Here is a 25,277-nt window from a genome sequence, read left to right as displayed (position 1 = left end):
TGGGATTTTTCTTGTTTCTTGAGATAGGCCTGGATTGCAATGTATTTTCCTCTCAGGACTGCCTTCGCTGCATCCCAAAGCGTTTGGATTGTTGTATTTTCATTTTCGTTTGTTTCCATATATGTTTTAATTTCTTCTCTAATTGCCTGGTTGACCCACTCATTCGTTAGTAGGGTGTTCTTTAACCTCCATGCTTTTGGAGGTTTTCCAGACTTTTTCCTGTGGTTGATTTCAAGCTTCATAGCATTGTGGTCTGAAAGTATGCATGGTATAATTTCAATTCTTGTAAACTTATGAAGGGCTGTTTTGTGACCCAGTATATGATCTATCTTGGAGAATGTTCCATGTGCACTCGAGAAGAAAGTATATTCTGTTGCTTTGGGATGCAGAGTTCTAAATATATCTGTCAAGTCCATCTGATCCAATGTATCATTCAGGGCCCTTGTTTCTTTATTGACTGTGTGTCTAGATGATCTATCCATTTCTGTAAGTGGGGTGTTAAAGTCCCCTGCAATGACCACATTCTTATCAATAAGATTGCTTATGTTTATGAGTAATTGTTTTATATATCTGGGGGCTCGGGTATTTGGCGCATAGACATTTATAATAGTTAGCTCTTCCTGGTGGATAGACCCTGTGATTATTATATAATGCCCTTCTTCATCTCTTGTTACAGCCTTTAATTTAAAGTCTAGTTTGTCTGATATAAGTATGGCTACTCCAGCTTTCTTTTGGCTTCCAGGAGCATGATAAATAGTTCTCCATCCCCTCACTCTCAATCTAAAGGTGTCCTCAGATCTAAAATGAGTCTCTTGTAGACAGCAAATAGATGGGTCTTGTTTTTTTATCCATTCTGATACCCTATGTCTTTTGGTTGGCGCATTTAATCCATTTACATTCAGTGTTATTATAGAAAGATATGGGTTTAGAGTCATTGTGATGTCTGTATGTTTTATGCTTGTAGTGATGTCTCTGGTACTTTGTCTCACAGGATCCCCCTTAGGATCTCTTGTAGGGCTGGTTTCGTGGTGACAAATTCCTTCAGTTTTTGTTTGTTTGGGAAGACCTTTATCTCTCCTTCTATTCTAAATGACAGACTTGCTGGATAAAGGATTCTCGGCTGCATATTTTTTCTGTTTAGCACACTGTAGATATCGTGCCAAGCCTTTCTGGCCTGCCAAGTTTCAAAGGAGAGATCAGTCACGAGTCTTATAGGTCTCCCTTTATATGTGAGGGCACGTTTATCCCTTGCTGCTTTCAGAATTTTCTCTTTATCCTTGTATTTTGCCAGTTTCACTATGATATGTCGTGCAGAAGATCGATTCAAGTTACGTCTGAAGGGAGTTCTCTGTGCCTCTTGGATTTCAATGCCTTTTTCCTTCCCCAGTTCAGGGAAGTTCTCAGCTATAATTTGTTCAAGTACCCCTTCAGCACCCTTCCCTCTCTCTTCCTCCTCTGGGATACCAATTATGCGTATATTATTTTTTTTTAGTGTATCACTTAGTTCTCTAATTTTCCCCTCATACTCCTGGATTTTTTTATCTCTCTTTCTTTCAGCTTCCTCTTTCTCCATAACTTTATCTTCTAATTCACCTATTCTCTCCTCTGCCTCTTCAAGCCGAGCCATCGTGGATTCCATTTTGTTTTGCAATTCGTTTAAAGCGTTTTTCAACTCCTCGTGACTGTTCCTTAGTCCCTCGATCTTTGTGGCAAGAGATTCTCTGCTGTCCTGTATACTGTTTTCAAGCCCAGCGATTAATTTTATGACTATTATTCTAAATTCACTTTCTGTTATATTATTTAAATCCTTTTTGATCAGTTCATTAGCTGTTGTTATTTCCTGGAGATTCTTCTGAGGGGAATTCTTCCGTTTGGTCATTTTGGAGAGTCCCTGGCGTGGTGAGGACCTGCAGTGCACTTCCCCTGTGCTGTGGTGTATAACTGGAGTTAGTGGGCGGGGCCGCAGTCCGACCCGATGTCTGCCCCCAGCCCACTGCTGGGGCCACAGTCAGACTGGTTTGTGCCTTCTCTTCCCCTCTCCTAGGGGCGGGATTCACTGTGGGGTGGCGTGTCCCGTCTGGGCTACTTGCACACTGCCAGGCTTGTGTTGCTGGGGATCTGGCGTATTAGCTGGGGTGGGTAGGCAAGGTGCACGGGGGCTGGAGGGGCAGGCTTAGCTTGCTTCTCCTTAGGTGATCCACTTCAGGAGGAGCCCTGTGGCAGCGGGAGGGAGTCAGATCCGCTGCCGGAGGTTTGGCTCCGCAGAAGCACAGAGTTGGGTGTTTGCGCGGAGCGAGCAAGTTCCCTGGCAGGAACTGGTTCCCTTTGGGATTTTGGCTGGGGGATGGGCGGGGGAGATGGCGCTGGTGAGCGCCTTTGTTCCCCGCCAAGCTGAGCTCTGCCGTCCGGGGGCTCAGCAGCTCTCCCTCCCTTTGTCCTCCAGCCTTCCCGCTTTCCAAGCAGAGCTGTTAACTTCTGACCTCCCAGACGCTAAGTCGCGCTTGCTGTCGGAACACAGTCCGTCCAGCCCCTCCGCTTTTGCCAGCCAGACTCGGGGGCTCTGCTTGGCCGGCGAGCCGCCCCTCCGCCCCGGCTCCCTCCCGCCAGTCCGTGGAGCGCGCACCGCCTCGCCGCCCTTCCTACCCTCTTCCGTGGGCCTCTGGTCTGCGCTTGACTCCGGAGACTCCCTTCTGCTAATCCTCTGGCGGTTTTCTGGGTTCTTTAGGCAGGTGTAGGTGGAATCTAAGTGATCGGCAGGACGCGCTGTGAGCCCCGCGTCCTCCTACGCCGCCATCTTCCGGAACCTCCAGTCTTATGTCTTAATGAAGCTGAAGGAAGAAAGGAGAACAAGTACATATTTCTAGTTTGTCACGTTAACCTTCTTATAATTTTGTGATTCTCTTCATTTCTTTTTGTGGATTTTATTTACTATTGGTGTCATTCTCTAGCTCCAATACAACACCTGTCTCCCTTGTGCTGGTGTTGTCAAATATGACATTTCTATAAATCCAAAATAAAATTATATACCTATGTTTTATAAAATTTTTCTTTAAATCAAGTAAGGGAAAAAAGAGAAATGTGTAATGACAAGTGGTTTTTGTTTTTGTTTTTTTGTTGTGGTTTTTTTTTCTGTTACAACTACCTACACAATTGCCTTTACTGGCACTCTTTTTTGCATTTGTGGATTAGATGTAATGTCTGTTGTTAACAGACATTTATTGATATTCTCTATTTGCTTTCAACCTAAAGAACTTCCTTTTGTATTTCTCCTATGGAAGATCTGCTGGCAACAAATTCTCTCAGCTTTTGCTCCCTGAGAATGTGTTTGTTTCGCCTTCATTTTCAAAAGATAGTTTTGCTATTTATAAAATTCTTATTGGCAGTTTTTCACTTAGCTTTTCTAATATGTCATCCCTCTGTGTTCCCTCCTCTGTTGTTTCTGATGAGAAGTCAGCTATTTATCTTATTGGGGTTTTCTTGTACTTGACAAATTATTTTTTTCTTTTGCTGCTTTCAAGATTCTCTTTGTCTTTGTCTTTCAATGTTTTGTGTATGATTAGTACGAATATCTTTGCTTTTCTCTTTGAAATTCTTAGGTGTGTAGTTTAAAGTTTTCCATCAATTTTCAGAAGTGCTTAGCCCTTATTTTTTTTTTAATTCATTACTTAATTCACTCTTTCTGCCTCTTTCTCCTTCTGGGAGTTCCATTATGCATATGTTGGTGTATTTAATATTTCTCGGAGTTCATTTTCTTCATCCTTTTTTTTCTCTTTGCATTCAAATTCCACAATGTCTAATGATTTATCTTCAAATTTGCTAATTTTTTTTTTTGCCAGCTCAAATCTATTGGTGAGCCCCTCTAGTGAATTTTTATTTTAGTAATTTTTACTTTTCAACTCTAGAATTTCCACTGGGTTTTTTAAAATAACATTTATCTCTTTATGGATAGTGTCTATATGATGAAACATTGTTCTCACACCTTCTTTTAATTATTTTGCATGGCTTCCTTTTGTTCCTTGCATAGCCTTATAATAGTGCTTTGAGGTCTTTGCTAAGTTCCAGATCTGGACCCCTTCAAAAGCAGTTCAAAGGAACTGCCTGTTCTTTTTTCTTGTATATGGGTCATGCTTTCCAATTTTTTGCATGTATTATAATTTTTTACTAAAAATTGGAAACGTAAATAACATATTATAGCAACTTCTGGAGACTGATACCCTCCCCCATGGGTTGATGTTGCAGCTGTTAGCTTAGTCATTTATTTAATTGTTCAGCCACATTAACTGATCTGACTCTGGGAAGTCTACTTCCCCTCAGTGCGCAGCCTCTGGTGTCTTGTCAGATATTTTTCCTTGTTTTTATCTTTTAGCATGTCTACCTCTGCACTGCCTGTAGGACTGCATAGGCCACTTATTGTTCAAAAGTTGTACTTAAGCCTTGTGTAGCCAGTTAGATTTTTACACTTTATCATTGCACGTACATGTAGCTTAAAGGCTGTTACCACAGTTCAAGGAATTTATGTTTTTACCATGCTCAACCAGGGACAAGTAGCTTCTATTTTGCCTCTCTGATAATTTCCGAAAAGGCACAGCCTTGAGAATGCGTAGTCTGTCACACTGCCAAGAAGACATATGATTTTATTTTTAATACTGGCTTCTTAGGAGTGACCCCTTTATAAGAGTAGTCTATAATTCAATCAATGATCAGTGAGAGGTTGTGCTCAAACCCAAAGCCTGCCTGAGATTCTCTCTCTCCCTCTCTTTCTGCCCCTCCCCTGCCCTTTCTCTCTCTCTCTCTCAAAATAAATAAATGAACTTTAAAAATATATAAAATAATATAAAAGATGAGATTATCTCCCAGATGCATAGAACATTAAATCTGAAGATGACTTTAAAGGAGATGATAGACAGAATTACGACCTCCAAAAGATGTGGATGTTTTAATATCCAGATTCATGACTATGTTATGTTACCTGGCAAAGAAAAATTAAGGTTGCAAATTAATTAATATCATAATCATTTTACCTCAAATTAATGAATTCCTAATGAATTTCCAGGTATGTCCAATGTAATCATAATAATTCTTAAATGGGAAAAAGAAGGTAGAGGAATGATTATCAGATGTGATGTGAAAAAGACTTGACTCACCATTACTGGCCTTGCAGATGGAAGGGAGCCAAGAGCCAAGGAATGTAGGTGGCCTCTAAAAGCTGGGAAAAAAAAAAACAAGAAAAGTGATTCTTCTCTAGAATTTTCAGAAGGAACCAGCCCTGCTAACACCTTGATTTAACCCATTGAGACCCGTTTCAGATTTCTGCCCTCCAGAACTGTACAATAATGAATTTCTGTTGTTTTAAGCCATTAAGTCTGTTTTGGTGTTGTTGTTATAGTAGCAATAAAAAACAAAAACAAGCTCACTGGGCGCTATACTCGCATTTTACAAATGAGATATTAAGGCTCGGAGAAGTGAGGTAACTAGTTACAAATCCCAGAGGTAGTAGAAGCAGAATTTGCTGATTTAAATTCTCCACACAACACAGACACCAGCCCACACAGTCATCTCTGGCACTGATAAAATAGTAATGATAACACATGGTTTCCATGGTAAACTGTGGGTTGAACGATCTAGTCCCATGACTGGCCAAGACCTCATTGTCATCAAATGCTAGCCTCAGTGTCCACTGCCCCCATCTCTCCTTTTTCTACCACTACTATTCTAACAAAACACTTCCTTGTATCAAACCATGTCTCCCATAGCTTCTGCACATCATTCTTGACTCTACCCTTCGTGTCATAAAGAAAATATCTATACCTGAAAGTATTTGATATAGATAATAATCCTCCAGAATGTTCTTCTTTAGACCAAGAGTCCTGGATTTTATTCTTCATCTGGCATGGATCAGAACTCTTGCAGGGGCGCCTGGGTGGCTCAGTCGGTTGAGCGTCCGACTTCGGCTCAGGTCACGATCTCGCGGTCCGTGAGTTCCAGCCCCGCGTCGGGCTCTGGGCTGATGGCTCGGAGCCTGGAGCCTGTTTCCGATTCTGTGTCTCCCTCTCTCTCTGCCCCTTCCCCGTTCATGCTCTGTCTCTCTCTGTCTCAAAAATAAATAAATGTTAAAAAAAAAAATTAAAAAAAAAAAAAAAAAAAAAAAGAACTCTTGCCTCCCTGCTTTGGTTCCACACATAATGAGCATAACTTTGCTCAGAGGCATCCTTCCTGAAAGTGACATCTAGATTCATATGAAATATCCACTTACCTGCTGACAAGGGCAGAGCTTAACAGGGCAATTTTCTACACAGTTCTATTAGTGGTTTCTAGATCTCACACTGGGTTGCATCTCCCCCCTTGAGATAACTATGTAGTTGGCTTGGGGCTCTCAATTCCTTAAAAAAAATCATGTAGCATTTGTTCATGTTTAAAATGAACATCTTAGGGGCACCTGGGTGACTCAGTCAGTTAAGCATCTGACTTTGGCTCAGGTCATGATCTCGTGGTTCAAGAGTTCTAGCCCCGTGTCGGTCTCTGTGCTGACAGTTCAGTTTGGAGCCTGCTTCAGATTCTGTGTCTCCTCTCTCTCTGCTCCTTCCCTGGTCATGCTCTGTCTCTCCCTCTCTCTCTCTCAAAAATAAATAAGCATTAAAAATATTTTAATTAAAAAATAAAATAAAATAAAATAAAATAAAATAAAATAAACATCCTTTAAAGTCTGACCCATCTTTCCAAATTATTAAGCTTTTTGTAGATGCTCACTTTGTCATGCCATATAATTTGGATCTTCATCTACTTACCAGGCTGGTGTCATCTGACATGTAACACAATCACAGGTAAACATGTAAGAATGAGAGAGGGGTGAGCATTAGGAATTTTAGAGAGACCCCAGTACAGTGGATTCCAGAATTTAAGATTTCATGGATCAAGAAAATTTTTAAATAAAATGTTGGGGACGAAATAAGATTAATTGTCTCATTTTGACAAAAGAGATGTTGATGAAAATAGAAAAACATTAACATACACTCTTACTATATCATAGTTTTAATATTCAAAAAGTAGAAAGAACTGAAATTTCAAAATGAAAATTAGTTATTTCTTTAAAAAAGGACAGTAGACATCTCTATGCACACACACACACACACACACAAATAAATATATATACTCCATACACTATAATTGTCTGTATTTTTTCACTTACCCACAGACCAATGAAAACTTCTTCAAGGTTGGCACATGTCCTTGGAACCATTTAGTGACCACTCTCATACTTTGTCTAATTATATTCAGTATCCTAAATATGTTTCATTCATTTATTCACATATTTTTAGTAGTTTGATGAGTTTTTAATGTTTTCTCCATATTAAGGATGTGATGTATACAAACAGAAAAACTGGAAATTTTGTAGGGCGAGTTATTTCTGTATACTTTTCACTCATATTGCACTTCAGTTTTCTCTTTCTAATATCTGTTTTGTCCTATTTAATGCAAAAGTGTTTTTCATTGACAAAGAAGATGTAAGCAAAATACTACCACGTGGCTACCTCTCTTTTATATCACATGCATGTCTATAAAATATACAGTCTTTTAATTCAGTAATATAATATGAAAGAGGGGAAGAGCACACCTATCTCCTATATAAGGGCATGACTTGAAATTGAAAGATAAAATATACAGTTTCTGCCCTTGCATATCTTATAGAGGGCATTGGCCCATAGTAACACTTGAAAATTAAGTAATTTCACGTTATATAACTCCTCTTGAGAATGTGGAGAATCTGTTATCACCAGGACCCACTCAACGATACTCAAGTTGAGCTGAGTGACTCTACACCCTTGGATGTGGTAAGCTTTCTTCATCTTGTTCCAGTCCCTGCCATTCCTGAGGGTCATCTACACAGTGAAGTTAAGTGTTGGTTGCATCACTCATGTAATGCACCCATGTCTTTATCAGAAGTGGGGGGAAATAATACTGACTTTTATTAAACCTGGCCTCACTTCACTCACTTCTATTACTAGTCTAGAGGGTAAACAGACAAGCCAAGAGGAGATTACAGTATTAGGACAATATGTGCAGTAATCGAAGTAAGTATCATACCATATACATGAGGTGTACCAACCAAATGAAACCACATCTTATAATCTAGTTCAGCGTAGCTATGTTTAAGAGTTCAAGCAATGCTGTGAATTGTAAGTGCCTGGTAAACTGTTTTCTGCCACGGCTGCAGTGCCAGCTAAACTGTGGCCTTTTCCTGGCACAACCTCAATGAAACAGGGTTTATTTTGTCCCACCCAGGGACTGAATATTTTAATGGTCATGGATTCGCTTCACACAGGTGCTAGTTTCAGTCCCAGTGGTGTGTGTCATATTCTGGCAGGCGGCACTGCGTGAAAATTTTCAAGGCTGAAAATAAAGCCTAGAAAAACATGCAAACAATGTGCTGTTTGTGGATTTGGATTTCTTCTTCTTCTGGAAAGAATTCTAACATTTCTACCATGTTCCCAGCAGGAAAGACTTTTTTTTTTGTCTTTCTTTCTACTTACTGACATGGAATGTCAAGCATTCAGGGGAACTAATTGTATCAGTCTGCCAACTTCACAACCACGGTCATTTGTAGTAGGATCAACTGGTATTGGCAAAAGAGAAAATAATTCTCTTTGGAGCTTTCATTTTTACAATGAACTTTAAGGAAGCACAGGTGCAAAACCTTTGCAGTCAAGAAAAACAATAAAATTTATACATATTTGAAGCTAACACCACCTTCTTATGAAGTAAGATAATCTTATCTGAAGTAAGAACTAATTTGTATGCTAGTAGAACAAAGCTGAGACCCTTGTAATTTTTGTGAATCACAGCTAACAATCAGAGGTCGTCTCTCAGTCCCAGCCCTTCCCTAAACTCTGTGCTGATAACTGAAATATGAGATACCTAGGGTATGTCCGTTAAATATATGCTCACCAAGTAACAGAGGAGAGGGGCTCTCTCCTTTCTGCAGCTCCGTGTTTGGGAGGTTTAAATCTTTTATTCAAATGAAACTGACAATTTAATAAGATAAACCAGACATGTGGAAAGACTGTTTGATCAATCCTAGATTTTATTTCTAATCTCCACTTCAACACAGTGACCCTCTGTCTCTTTCCAGGTTCTAGTTTCCAGGTGGTCACACACCACCTCTGATCTGCTCACCTGGACTACGAATGATCAAGTGTGTCTTAGTTTAGAGTGTGAGGTTATTGCCACATTCTCTTCTGGCCATCCTTACTGGATAGAGAAGGTAGGTGTTCAAGATCATCTCATTTTCATCGCAATGTCAGTTGCGCTCATTGTTTTCTTAGGACATCTGGACCTGTTCTTCCAGAAAGATCTTTCATCTCTGTACCTCATACCTGACCTCTAACTGTTCTACCTCAAGATGGAAAGCAACACACAATGCAGCTTTCAGTTTCTCTCTCTCTCTCTCTCTTCCTTTCTCAAAATAAGCTGCAAATTTATAAAATCATCTTTTAAGTTTTAATATTTAGTAATTCTTCACCCAATTCCAATTAACCTACATATCTTGAATAGGAAGTGTAACAAAAGCAAGAACTCACTTGTTGAAGATTTACTTGCTTCCCATTGGCTGGAGACTTGCATAAGGAGAATTTCATAACATTATACCAAAGTTTTAATCACTTCTAAGTTTCTGAACACTGGTATTATGTTACTTTCTGATATACCCTTAAACCCCATTGTCTTTTAACAATTGTACAGCATACAAGATATATGTATGACTATTGAACCAAGTACCTAGAGAGAAAAAAGAAATAGTTAAAAGGGGAAGTGACATCAACAAGACAGTGAAACAGAAATCTTTGGACCCTCCTTCCTCCCATGGACACACAGATTCCACAACACACGGACCAATTCCACCTGTGAGAAATTCAGAAACCAGTTGAGAATCACCTGCATCCCAGGTGCACACAAAACCAGGCCCCACTGAAGTCAGAAGGAAAATCTGAGCTACCTTTCACCATAATCCCTTCCCCAACACAGAACCATATAATTAGAGGGAAACTGCGAGATCTCACCTTCACTGTGAGGAGGGAAAGAAAGGACTGGACCATACACCCAACATTCTGATTTTTCTGAGGGACGCCTGAGGGACTGGTTTCTGTCTTGTCTAATTCTGAGTGCTAACAAAAAAAGGACTCCAGATTGGAAGCCACTGAGAAAGCAATTTAGCATGCAAACCCTTGCCATAGCGCTTCCCCTGGCTCAGAGCAGAGCAAACATGTAAAAACCTCCAAATCCCACGCTTCTCCCAGAGAAGGAAGGATTTGGACCATGCCTCCAATGTCACAACTTTTCCAGGGGCTGCCAAAGAATTGGATTCTGTGTCTCATGTCTCAGGCAGCTGATGGTCCCAGGAATACTGTCGATCTACTAGAGCTCTGGAGAAGGCTGAGACTTGCACACATTCACCTCCCCCCCCCCGCCCCAAGAGCCCATCCTGCAACTCATTGCAACACAACTGGTAAGATCCCTGGCCCCTGGCTTATCTCTGGAAGTGAAAGAGAATACAGATATACAAAACATATATCTGATAAGAGGTTTATATCCAAAATATATAAGGAACTCTTATATGGCAAAAAAAAGAAAGAAAGAAAGAAAGAAAGAAAGAAAGAAAGAAAGAAAGAAAAGAAAAGGAAAGGAAAAAGAAGAAAGAAAAAATGAAAAGAAAGAACAATAAAGAAAAAGAACCCAAAACATAACTACCAACAAAAAAATTACCCCAATTTAAAAATTTTTGTAATGTTTATTTATTTTTGAGACAGAAAGAGACAGAGCATGACCAGAGGAGGGGTAGAGAGAGAGAGGGAGACACAGAATCTGAAGCAGGCTCCAGGCTCCAAGCTGTAAGCACAGAGACCCATGCAAGGTTCAAACTCACCAGCCACGAGATCATGACTGGGGCGGAAGTTGGACACTCAACCGACTGAGCCACCCAGGCACCCCAAAAATTATCTCCATTTTAAAATGGACAAAGAATTTGCATAGATATTTCTCCAAAGAAGACATACAAATAGCCAACAGGTATGTGAAAAGATGTTCAACATCACTATTCATTAAAAAAATATAAAATCAAAACCACAATGAGATACCACCTCACACCTGTTAGGATGGCTATTATTTAAAAAATCCAAAATAGCAAGTGGTGGCAAAGATATAGAAAAATTAGAACCCTTAAACACTCTTGGTGTGAATATAAAATGATGTAGATGCTATGGAAAACAGTGTGGAGGCTCCTAGAGAGATTAAAAATATAACTACTATATAATCTAGCAATCCCATTTTCTGGATATCTATCCAAAAGAATTGACAACAGGATCCCCAAAAGATAGTTGCATTCCATTGTTCATTGAAGCATTATTCACAATAGTCAAGAGGTAGAAACAACTTAAATGTCCATTGACAGATGAGTAGATAGAGAAAATATGGTATGTAGATATTTTAATGGAATATTATACAGTCTTTAAAAAGAAGGAAATCCTGCCATATGTGCTAGCATGGATGAACCTTGAGGACACTGTGTTAAGTGAAATAGGCCAATCACAGAAGGACAAATACTACATAATCCTACTTATATGAGTTATCTAAATAATCAAGTAAAAGCAGAGTTTCCTTGTAGTTACTAGGGGCTGGGAAGGGGGAAATGCAGAGTTTTTCAACAAGTATATATAAACTTTCATTATACAAGATGAATAAATTCTATAATCTTCTCTACAACATTGTGCCTATACTTAACAATACTGTATTATACACTTAAGAATTTGTTAGGAGGGTGTTTCTCATGTTAAGCTCTTTTTTTACCAAGGTAAAAAAAGAAATAATTGAGGTATATGGAACTCAACATTGAACTAAAAGTTTGGTTACTATAAACTTGTAAGATAGCATAATGTATATTATTTTCACGCAAACTGTATTTATAATTTTGGAACATTCTGCTAAGAAACTTCACAGATATATTCAATAAAAGTGTGTCCATGTCTCCTGTGCAATAAGTATTATAATAATTTGCACATATGCATTGATAGGATATAAAAATGGATATAAAGGTAAAGAAGAGGGGTGTCTCAGTGGCTCAGTCAGTTAAGCATCCAACTCGATTTTGGTTCAGGTCATGATCTCTCAGTTTGTGGGACTGAGCCCCACATTGGGCTTTGCTCTGAGCATGGAGCACTCTTGGGATTTTTTTCTCTCCCTCCCTCTGCCCCTCCCCTGCTTGTGTTCTCTCTCTCTCTCTCTTTCTCTCTCTCTCTCTCAAAATAAATAAATAAACATCTTTTTAAAAAGATGAAGAAAAATTTCTCAACAGCACTAATCATCAGGGAAATGCAAAGCAAAACCACAATGAAATGTCATCTTACACCTATTAGAATGGTTAAAATCAAAAACACAAGAAACAAAGAGTGTTGACAAGGATGTGGAGAAAAAAAGGAATGTTTATGCACTGTCGGTGAAAATGCAAATTTGTACAGCAACTGTGGAAAACAGTACAGATGTTCCCCCCAAAATTAAAAATAGAATTACCATATTATCAATAATTCCACTACTGAGTATTTATGGAAAAAGCAAAACAAAACAAAAACAGTCACTCGAAAGATATATGCATGCCTATGTTAGTGTAGCAAGTATCCATCCATAGATAAATGGATATACAAGATACATAGATACATATAATGGAATATATCAACTGTAAAAAAGAATGAGATTTTACCATTGGTGATAACATGGATGGACCTAGAGGGTATAATGCTGTGAGAAATAAGTAAATGAGGGAAAGACAAATTCTGTATTATTTCATTCATATGTGGAATTTAAGAAACAAGCAAGTGAACAAAGAAAAAGAGAGAAACAAACAAACAAAAAAACAGACTCTTAAGTACAGAGAAAAATTGGTGGTTGCCAGAAGGGAGCTGGAGGGATGAACGACATAGGTGAAAGGGATTGAGACACTTATTGTGATGAACACTGAGTAATGTCTAGAATTGTTGCATCATTGTATCGTACACCTGAAACTAATATAACACTGTATGTTAATTATACTTGAAAGAAAGAAAGAAAGAAAGAAAGAAAGAAAGAAAGAAAGAAAGAAAGAAAATTTCTGACATGAAGAAACAACTGGAATGGGGTACAGGGTGCCAAGAAGTATAGAAATGATTTTATCTTGCACTTTTTTCGTATCAAGAACAGTCCCAGCTGCACGACCCTTATGATAAAGATGTAGAGCTCAATAGAAAATTTTCATGAAATGAGACTAGAAAGAGTAGAATTCATGACTCTTGGTGATTTTAAAGAACTGAAGTAAACATTTATGGACATAAAAACTATTCTTTAAATGAGAAAACATGTAACTAAAGCAAGCAGTCTGTTTCCTCTCTCTTTTTCTCTCCCTCCATTTTGCCCCTTCTTACCTATCCATCCCCTACCACACACACACACACACACACACACACACACACACACACATACACACATCCCTAACTATGTGTGGAATGGCTATTTGGAGTTCTTTTCCTCAAAACATTATGCAGTCCTAGGTTTCGGTCTTAAAAATATCAAAAGTTGTTTTCTTCTTATTTCTCTTAGGCTTTCATTTTGATTCTTTGCAGGTTATCTTAAGAATTCTAAGAACTTGATAAAACTCAGAATGAAGAATGATGTTGCCTAGGGAATGTCCATGAGCTAGTTAGGCTTCTCATTTCAGCCACTTTGATAAAAAAGTAAACAGTATGGAATGCAGATTATGATTTGGTCTGTTTTCATTCTCTTCTCTTATGATAATGGCTATCAGCTATGCATGTACATGAATCAGCATTTCTCTTTCTCTTTTTTTTTCTTTAACAAAAGCAATGAGATCCTAAAGTAACTCTGAAGATCCAGAGTCCATGTGGTTTTCAAAGCTCTTTAGATTATAACCAAATTTTGAACATTCTTTATTTGGCATATGGAATAATACTACATCACATTTGTGGATATTTTAAGGCAAATAGAGTGACAAAACTACTTACTTTGTTTTCAGTAGACGACTACAATATTTAGAATGAAATGCTTGCTGTATGTACTAATTTTCCTGTGTAAGTTTATTCACACTCAAGTTATTAATCTTCAACAGCAGGGCTGCAAATGTAACTGTCTCTTATGTTACAGAATGTAATATCTGCTTATTTACTGCTTGAATATTCTAATCTAAATTGAGATCATCCTTCCTGGACCATACTTCTGCAGCTCAATGGCCTGTTATGCTGACGATAGTATCTCTGAAGCCACGTGTATTATGTCCTTTCTTTTTTTACTTTCTGGTTGTGGCTCAAATATCCACAATCATACTCTGTAAATACTTGCACATAAATGAGTATAGGGCATGGAATGTGAAACCATGTTCTACCCAAATCTGAAGCTTCTTCAGCTTAATCTTTCAAGAGTTATCTTTAATGTGACCTTGAAACAGTGATTGCTTTTCATCTTCAAGGAATATGCCAGAATCACAAACAACACTTAGTTGATTCACTCCTGTGAAATCTTGCCAAACAAAGGTTCTTAATCAGCCTCACGTTAATGCACCGCCCTGGCATCATAACTTGACTCAGACAGTCATTAACACCCTCTGAAAGCACTTGATATAAAAGTCATCATTCTTCCCTGGTACCTGTTTTCTTCTTGGTCAACTGCTTAGAGGCACTAGTCATTTTCTCCCCATTTGTTTAGGGTTCTCATAAATCATTACAAAATACATTTAAATTTAAGTCTAGATTATTTATGCTTTTTTGTGAGACATTTAAACCACCCTAAGTTAACACATAGGAAAACAAGCAGAATATATTTTCTCAATTTTTTCCTGTCAACAGAAGGCATATTATCATCAACCATAATATACTAACACTTCCCACAATCAGGGCACAGAGAATACCAATAAATATCAGGTATGGTCACGATGGAAACTAAAGATCTAGTTTGATAGAAAAAGCAGCGACAGATTTTTGTGTCTATATTACCAAAGGTACTAATATATTAACAATAGTGTTACGTGCCAAAAGACTGGCATTGAAGTATACCTCACAAGCATCATAGAATAAAAAGAAGGAGAAAGAGCTGGAATAGATCAGTGACATCTGAGAGAAGAAGTGGGGCTCAACTTGGCTCGAAAAACAGGTTGGGCTTAGAAATGTAGAGTGCGAGATAGGGTGTTCTGGACACATACACCTTAAAATTAACACTGAGAGTTAACTGAGACTTCATAAAAAATAGACTAATATTCTCAGGATATTTTTCAGACAAGTAAGGACAGTAGTGATAACGGAGGCAAACATGTGTGTGTTAAATGGTATATTAGGGACACAGTGCTAGGAAAATTTTGTCCTAAGTGCTGAAACACACACACACACACACACACACACACACACACACATACATAATGCATGTACTCAAGACACTTACATTTATGTGAATTTTCAGCTCAGCAGCATAAAAAAAATGGGCAACCTAATAGCGCTATCCTGCAAAAAAAACAAAACAAAAATTCAAACTATATCAGATTAGACGAGTTATCTTTCGTCAGAGAAAATAAAAACTCCTGAGAGAGCAAAGGCGAATGAACTCCATCCTTTCCCCGCCCTGGGTCCACTTCAGGCAGCCTTCAGAGTGTGTGTACAGAAATGGAAGAAAGGAGCCGAGGCAGGGAAAGTGTCAGGGGAAAGGAGAAAAGACAGGCCCAGGCGGTCCCGGTAACAGGATTTGCGGCAGCACAAGGAAATTTCACACCAAGCCCGAGATAAATTAGTTCGGCCACTGTTAGAATTTTATTTACACATTGCATCCAATTGTGGCTGGTTTCCAATGAATCTCTATATAATCTTATTCCAATTTAAAAAATCTTCTTAGACATATTTAACTAAAAAAATATATATATCATTATAAATATGCAGGTTCAGGAATTGTTCAGCAATTTGTCAAAACTGATTTTGAGACAAAATCAAAAGCAAAAGAGGAAATACATATAACTGAAGAAGAAATAAAATACTATGGGGCTTACAATGAGTATTTGCTCTCAATGTCTTTTAGGTGAAAATAAGAGTTTCCAGAGGGGGAAAAAAAAAAGAAGAGTCCAGTGGCAATGTGTCAAATGTTATAATCCATAGGCTAATCTATGGAGAAATAAAACATTCTTCTTAGGTAAACTAAATGTTGAACTCTCATACAGAGTTTGAAAAACATAATTTCATTTATCCCAACAATTGCAAATCTTGTAGGTATTCACTGGCTGAATTAAAACGCAAAACAAAACAAAAATGTGTAAAGTGTGCTTTGAAATAGCAGCATCAAAAGAGTGAAAGAAAAAAACGTTCTCTCTTCCTGTTGGCTCTCCTCCCCCACACATTTTCATCTGTCATACTGAAATAAGTAAGAGGGCCAAGGGTTTCTTTCTCCCACAGTGCTGTTTGTGGTTAAGGAAACAATAAAGGATATTGTTACAAATAGGTAGGCAATATAATGAGAAAAAGAAGTGGCCTGTGGTCATGGCTGCAGCTGTGCAGGCAAGACATAAAGTTTTCAAGGGTGTAAGAAAGCAGCTAGAAACACCCATTAAAGAATAAAGAGGTTTTTGACTGCTGTGTACAATAAGATTATTTGGAACATATTAGCTACTACTAACGCTTAAAGTTCTGGTCATGGACTTTAAAGTTTATGAGTGACTTTTTTATTTACCTTTTCTAGAGTGCTTTTGCTTCAGTGTGTTTCCTTTCTCGGAATTTTTTTCAGTTACTATTTTTTCAGAAATTATGTATTTTATATAAATAGTTTGACAGAGGAAGCATAGAAGTGTGACCCTGATACAGATTTGCCCTGCATGGATGGTGTTGGAACATACACCAGTATAGGGAGCTAGGACAGTGGTTTTCCTCACAAACCCAAATGACCACAGAGTTCAACATCTCAGTCTGGGATTGATGAATTTATGGCATAACCATGAAAACAAATTAAAATGTACCCAGTTTGGAATTTGCAGCTTTGGTAGAGGGTAGAGATCGTACAGAATTTTGAATAGCCCAGGAAGATTATCAGTTGAACTATGGTTGCATCTACTACTAGCTTCTTGATCACTTGAATCAAAAGATAAAGCAGCATATACTGGTTAAGAATATACAACCTAGAGTGAGGTGCCTGTATTGAACACCAGTGTCTTAGCAATGGTGGCAGCTGTTGACCCTGAAGAAATAACTTAACCTCTCTGTACTTCAGATTCTTGCTTCCAAAATGAGGTTAACAACAGTCCTTGTATCATAGGCTGCTTTTAAGGATTAAATTAATACATATTTTTAAGGAAACTGTTTACTTTGGAATAATTTTCGGTATACAGAAAAGTAAAGATAGTACAGAAAGTTCCTGTAAACACTCACCCAGTTTCCTCTAATGTTATTTTCTTACATTCCCACAGTACATTTGTCAAAACCTAAGAAACCAACATTGGTACATTGCAATTAACCAAACTCCAGACTTTATTCAGATTTCACCAGTTTTTCCACTAATGTCTTTTTTCCATTCCAAGATTCAATCCAGGATACCACACTGCACTTAGGAAAATACACATTTTATTTTTCAAAACATTTACAATAGTGTCTGGCACATAGTAAACACCTGCTTAATGTTATTTAATCCTATTAGGTGATTTCCATGTAAGTAAGATAGAACATTTCTAGCACTGTTATATATTAACAAGATTTTACTCCTAATTTCTTATACTGCAAGTTCATATAAATAGAATTTTCATCAAGATATTGCAAAGAATCTATTAATACAAAATAATGGGCAATTTATGTTTGTACTAAAAACTGTAGGTTAATTGCTCTCAGAAAGAGCTCGTCTGTAAGGTATCTTCTAAAGGTAAGAAAAACAAATCATGTCTCAGTCATTAACTCCATTAAGTGACTCATTCATTCAACAAATGCTTTTTGAGTGCCTACAATACAGAAGGCAGTGTGTCATGGCCTGAGGCACAGTGATAAATAAATCAGACTCAACCCCTTTTTCATATGAAGCTTACATTTTATGAAACTAAAATACTATACTCTTAAATAAGCAATTGATATGGAATCTGATTCACCCCGACAATGAAATGGGAAGGCATTAGAATCTTCCATCTAAACACAACCAATAACGTTTACTCAGAAGTGGTGATGGATATATTAGGTGAAATAAGGAAATGGGCACAGATCACTTTAGTTCCAATTATCCTGATGCGCAGGATCCAAGAGGGACTTAGACAAAGATATGAGTGCAAGGAAAATCTGTGCATGACTCCAGATATGTCCATTCCAATCACTCTGGGGTGATTCCTGAAAGGGTCAACCTTGCTTATGACTGATAATAATATTAGCTAAATGCTATCAGGTGCTTACTGTATACCAGACATTGCTCTAAGAGTTTTACATGTATTAATTCAAGTAAATCTCAACCACAATATGAAGTAGATGATATCATTCCCCAATTTATAGATAAGAAAATGAGGCAAAGTGATCGAATTCGAGAAATGTTTAAAGGAAAACCAAAATTATCTTCTTACGTGTTCACAACTTTCTGAATACAGAGATATAAATTGCTCCTGGGCATAAATAGTGCAATCAGTCCTAATTGCCCTTCATTAAAATAAAAAATTGAAATGAATCATCTTGACTTCTAGATTCTGCAAGACAATGTTCCTTAGGACTAAAATCTTGGAATGATTTCTAAGATATCTCAAATAACATTGAGCAAACTTATGTATATGTGTACTAAATGCTCTTTGTGTCTTCTTTTCACAACTCAGTAAAAACCAGTAGTAATTAAAACCTCTACTACTGCCTAGGCACCTGCTGTGTGCCACGTCAAAGACAAATACGAATAAGGCTACCCTTCCCTCAGAGACCTTACACTATAATAGATGCATTTCATTTCACATATGAGTAACGAAAAAAATGTGTCAAACTGAAATAAACACATCCTGAAGTAGCTACAAGGTAAAGTGGAATAAGGTAGGACCCACTAGAAGCATAACAAACAATGCAATGTGAGGAAACAGAGAACATAAACAGAAGGAATTGCATCTGGTTGGAGTGCGTGCCCGCAACATTTGAAGACTAAGTGGAATTTTAACAAGTTGAGACAGATGACAGGGTAAGATACTCTTCATGAAAGAAAGAGCGTTGTTGAAGGCAAAAAGGTAGAAAACCATAGTTTGTCCCAGGAATACCACCCACTCATGTCTGGCTGAAGTGCAGGCTGTTGTGACAGGGAAAGGTGTGGTAGGACTGTGTTTGGATAGACTTGAGTGGCAGAAGGAGGTTATTGTACTGAATACAGTGGCAAATGATAAGCTCTTAAGGATTTCTCGTAGAGAAGTGATAGAATTGAAACTGCACTTTAGGAAGATTAATTTGTAAGTGTGTAGGATGGATGGATTTCAGACTGGAGAGTGATAGGAAGCAGAGGTACCAATTAAGTTTGGTTACACTGTCCGGGGGTGCAGGGAATAATGACTACCTAAAACCGGGGTAGGACAGAAGAAATGGGAGAGGATGGAATGGCAGTTGGGTGACTGATCTAGAAACTTAAAGATGGTAAGAGACATCGGAGATGCTCGAGGAGCCTGGATGACTGAGAAAATGGAGATCTTCTGAACAATCCGGAAAGTCAGGAGAAAAGATCAGGATGCTTTTAAAGAAAATGTGATGAGTTTGGTTTTGAGTGTGTTAGGTTTATGGTGCTTCTGGAAGAGTTAAACGAAGAGTTTTAGGCAGACGGGAAAAAATGCAAAAGAGAGACTGGAACCAGACTCATAGGCTCCGAAATCATCTTAGTAAAGGTGGTAATTGAAGTTGTTGGAGTGGAAAGGGAGAGATTGGAAATAGGGAAGACAGAATGCTGGGGGAGCACCTGCACTTAGAAATCAGGAAGAGAATGTGGACAAAAGAGAAAAAAAAAAGTGGAGATCAGAGATAGCAGGAGAATCAAGGAAATGCTGTATTGTGCTGTATTGTGAAATCAAGGAAGCTAGAATTGTGAAGAAATTTCCAGAAAACAAAATAATCCATAGTATAAGAATCTTCATGAATACAAAAGTCAGTTTCCTTATTTAAAATATCTGTTTTATTCTCCAATGCTTCATGGAATACTGGTTCATTTAAACAATTTTCAAACAAAAATTTCAGAAAATAATTCTTCTGAGACTCTAGAGCATTCATTGAAAGACTTTTAGCAAATCTGTAAAATCTATTAAGCAGCAATTAGATAAAGGCATACAGGTCACACGTGTATTTGAAAGGTTCTGCTTACGATCAGATATTTAGTTGGAAAAACCACTTAGTCTTTTCAGGTTTTGGAGAAAATATGTTTGCAATTATTGCATTGCAATGCCTAACTGCAATTTGCCTTCATCCTGGGGGCTGGAAAGAATAATTTTTGAATTAGAACTTATTTTGTTTTCAGTGTGGTTCTTTGTTTGGTAGCTTTCTATCCATTTCCCCCCTTATGAACTTTTAAAATGAAAGAGGTTGCCCAATTCATCTTAGACCTTCCTGCCACCAAAAATGTAAGACTCCAAAGAAAATTGTAATTACTCTGAGGGATGAACTGACATCTCTTTGAAAGATTTACAGTCTAAACACGAACAATATAAAGTTCACAAAAATAGGGGCACCTGGGTGGCTCAGTCGGTTAAGCATCCTACTCTTGATTTCAGCTCTGGCCATGATATCAGGGTCATGATATTGAGCTGGGCTCTGTGCTGAGCATGGAGCCTGCCTGGTCTCTCACCATCTCTCTCTGCCTCTTTCCCTCTCACTAAATAAATAAATAAATAAATAAATAAACATTAAAAAAAAATAACTCGTTGAGGGCGCCTGGGTGGCTGAGTCGATTAAGCGTCTGACTTCGGTTCAGGTCATGATCTCACCATTTGTGAGTTCATGCCCCACATCGGGCTCTGGGCTGAGAGCTCAGAGCCTGGAGCCTGCTTTAGATTCTGTGTCTCCTACTCTCTCTGCCCCTCCCCTGCTCTCACTCTGTCTCTCTATCTCTCTTAGAAAAAAAAAATAAACATTTAAAAAAATTAAAAAAGAAAAACTAGTTGGATGGATGGTCGGTGGATGGCAAAAGATTGAGATCAACTTAAAACTTTTTATGTTGTGGTATAGTTTACTTGCAAATGCCAGCCATTCCAATTTCGAGTACCTAAGGAGAAACTTGGCTGGCAATTTGCTTTTTGTTATGCAAGCAAAGAGATGGCATCCAGCCACACACAGGAATTTCTTCATCCTCAGTGTTTGCCCACTTCCACCGCACCCAGACTTTTGAGCTGTTGATGCCGCCGGGAAGATGAGAATAAAGCCCCTCCTGCATCTTAAGCTGGAACTAGGATGCATCGTTCATAAAGCAGCTGTTGGTCAAAATACATTATTAATATTCCTTTTCATGGACATTTAGGATTAAGTAAGATTCACTATACTAATACTTGAGTCAAATAGCAATCATAAAATTTTATCTGTGAAAAAATGCATCCTAAAGTCAAAATGATAAAACTATAAGAAACCTTCACAAATACACTATGTTCATTTATAAACTGAATTGAACATTTGCAAACATATATAAGTATGCATATGAATATATGTAAAATTTATAGTTGTATTTAGAGTATAAAATTAGCATATTTATATATTTCCTATATAACTATTGAAGTTAGTTTATTAAAAATACATTTTTTATGAAATTGACATAGTATAATAAATTTTCTGAAGACTAGTATATAGTATCTAAAACTCTGAAGAAAATTAGGAATACTGTTTTAGAAGACTCTAAATCTTGAAAAATAATGTAGCAATCAAGACAAATCTAGTAAATAAATGCCCTTTTATTTTACTGTCATTGAAGCCAAGGAACAGGACTAGTTTAGCTTTATATTGTATATACAGTAATTTTATTTTATGTTTTAAATGTTTATTTATTTTTGAGAGAGAGACACAGAGACAAACAGTGGAGGGGTGGGGGCAGAGAGAGAAGGAGACACAGAATCTGAAGCAGGCTCCAGGCTCTGAGCTGTCAGCACAGAGCCCGATGCGGGGCTCAAACTCACAGACCACGAGATCATGACCGTAGCCGAAGTCAGGCGCTCAACCGACTGAGCCACCCAGGTGCCCCTGTATATACAGTAATTTTAAAAGGAAAAAAGAAACTTTTTCAGAAGCCTGAAGCTTTCTATTTTCTGATATTTATACCTCAGTGTTCCCCAATCTTATTTGACCCATGCTTTTGTCTGGTTACTTCATTGATTCCTTTGGAGCTTTAAGTTTATCCCTTTATACTAAGATGTTTTCCTGAGCATGCCTAACACTCATAAGTTTTATAATAGAAAGTTCAGAGCAATGAGAAATGGAGAACCATGTACTTTTAGCAACATTGCTTAACACTTTAGACTGTTCTGTGAGGTGAAGATGTTTCTTCATGGAACAAAAGACTACAGGTAATAAAGCAGGTCTTATGAGGAAACAGTTATTTCCATATAGCAGAACCAAAACTCCTCTTGGGTGACCAACTAAGATTTAACTATAAACCCTTATTTTAATGGCTTCCTGTTATTATTTACTACTCTAGCATATAAGACAAGCAATGTAGAGATACTGATCAGAGACTAGTAATACAATACAGTTCAAGCAGGTAGCTGCCACAATTAGGGTATTTCCTTGATAGGGAGGGATGGAATTCATTTGTGTGGGTTTTCTCAGATCACATACATCATACTTCCTCAAACCACATGCCCTTAGACATCACACATACACATACAGACACACAGACACACAGACACACACACGCGTGTGCTCGATTTTATTAAATAACAGGGACCTGTTTAAAATGAACTACAATTTAAAGCTGTATTATGTAATCTATGCATTTATTTCGTATGTTAAACCATGCCCCCCTCGTCTGTGATCCAAAGCAGGAGGGTGCTTGATGACTATGGAATCCATTAGCCTTTCTGATTGCATGTGCTTACATTGCAGATTAGCTATGGTTCTGACTTCTAGTTTTAATGGAAACCACTGGGTTGTTTGGTTGTGCAGTACATGTGTGCATGTGTGCATGCGTGTATGAATGGTACTTCAGAACACTTGACCAATTCTTACAAGTTGATTAAAAACAACACTACTTTTCCATTTTTCTCTTTGTCCTTTATATTTATTTTCTCATATCACAATTTCTCCCTCACTGCTACCAGCCATTGCTCCTCACCGTGACCTCCTTTACTGAGACCTTCAAATTCATTTACCCTTGGGAATTCCAGAAAGTTCTTCCTTTTATTTGGTTCCTCCAATAATTTGCATTAAATTAAAAAAAAAGAAGATTAATTGAGGGGAATTAATCTGTGCTATAGAGTGGCTTCTCTTTTTTATTACAAGCTAATTTTAATAAAAAAGGAAGTTTGTGACCAATAACCATTAAACAGAGCTTCTAAGGCTCACCTTTATTTCCCTAAATTATGTGCGTTCCCTAATTAAAAGGAGAACATGTTGGCCCATGGTACATCTTTTCATAGGCTCTGATCCAAAAACAGTTCTAAAGTTGATTCAAGGTACTTTGAAGGGTAAGAGTGTAGTAAATTTATAAGCAATATATTTCAATTTGTCTTATCTTTCTTCTAGCTCTCATCTTTACAGTGATTTGTGAGAGGGCTTAATAGTACACATTTCAGAGCAGATTTTTCCTGAGATGGTGTTCTGATCGCCAAAGATTTAAGCTCCATTTTACACTAAGTGGTTTGTCACCTTTTGCAGTGAATCTATAGTAAGTATAACAAATCTCCTGTTTTGGAAACCCATCCATACTCTCTTTCCCAAATTAAACATATTCTTCTTCATTTTAAAAATCAAGAAATATCTTATTTTTGAACACCCGTCAGTCTTCCTAAAGTGTAAGCTCCTCTGTATCACTTTGTACATTTCACTGTGAGATTCATCTTCCACACAGACAATTGTAAGTCCTACGTCCTGACCATCACAGCCAAAAGGATGGGTCAGACATAAAATGGGGTCTGGTCAGAAGAGTAGAACAGAGTGACATGAAAGTAATTGGTAAAACGTTAGTCCTCCTGTTAAAAAATGAAAGCCATGACATTTTACTTTGCAGTTTCATACATTTGCCACAAAGCTATCAAGCAGAGGTGGAGATTTTGTTATTTACTTATTGAAAAGGGAACTAGAATAGGTGGGGCATGTGAATGGTGGGGAGAGCCAAAGAGGAATTATTCTTAGAGGGGAAAAACTTGCAAAAATACTCTGAAACTGAAATGTAAATATGTGAAATCAATGATATAAATTGAAAAACATGTTATGGCTTTATGTGTTCTGCAATCGTGTAAACCTCACAAATTTTTCAAGTGGGTTTTCAAACAGTTTACACTTGAACCTTTCTTCTCAGAAAAAAATAAAGTTTCCCCAGAAGTATAAAAAATAGAATGAATTACTACAGATAGGACTGCCTTCACACACCCAAATCTGCTCTTGACTTGTGTCGGCCCCCACAGGCTTCCTCAGACTCATAACTCTTGCTAGGAACATGGTGTCAGTTCTGCTGAGATTCAAAATAAAGTCAGAGCAAGCCCTAGCTTAGAGTATTATTTCAGCAAAGCATGATATATCAATTGCACATTTCAGAGGAACCCAACTATACCCCCATAGCTTACTTCACCCAATATTTTTGTCATACTCAGACTGGTAATAAACACTCAGGGATGCAGGGTGGCTACCAATTTGCATAATATTAATTCAATATTTTAAAAATATTTATTTAGCATTTATTTAGAGGGGAAGCTGTGAGCCACAAGGGGGGTGGTTAAAGTCAGTGATGGGTCGGTGGCTCAGCTCTGCACAACCTACATAACAAATTAAAGCTCCCTTTTAAATTGAACCCACCCTCCCAGGGAGTCAGTTTAATGACCATCTGTTTTTACTCAAAATACTCCTTGGGGGAAGGAGGCATCTCACCTCACACTCCATGCAGCTTATCAAAGTATTTCCTTCCAACCACAGACAAGCATGTTCTTTGAGAAGAGAGCTAGTAAATATTTTTTTTTCTCCTAGTTAAAAGTCCTGGGATGGTTTAGCAACCTAATAATGTTTAATCATTCCTTATGGACCCTTCCTTCAGGTCTCCGCCTTGATCACGATCTAGGGGAAGAGGAAAGAGCTCTCTGGTTCATGCTTTTGCAAAGCTGAAATTATTTAATC

Source organism: Panthera leo, chromosome B2 (genome assembly GCF_018350215.1).
Source record: "Panthera leo isolate Ple1 chromosome B2, P.leo_Ple1_pat1.1, whole genome shotgun sequence".
Taxonomy (NCBI): Eukaryota; Metazoa; Chordata; class Mammalia; order Carnivora; family Felidae; genus Panthera; species Panthera leo.
This window is presented reverse-complemented; position numbering follows the sequence as displayed.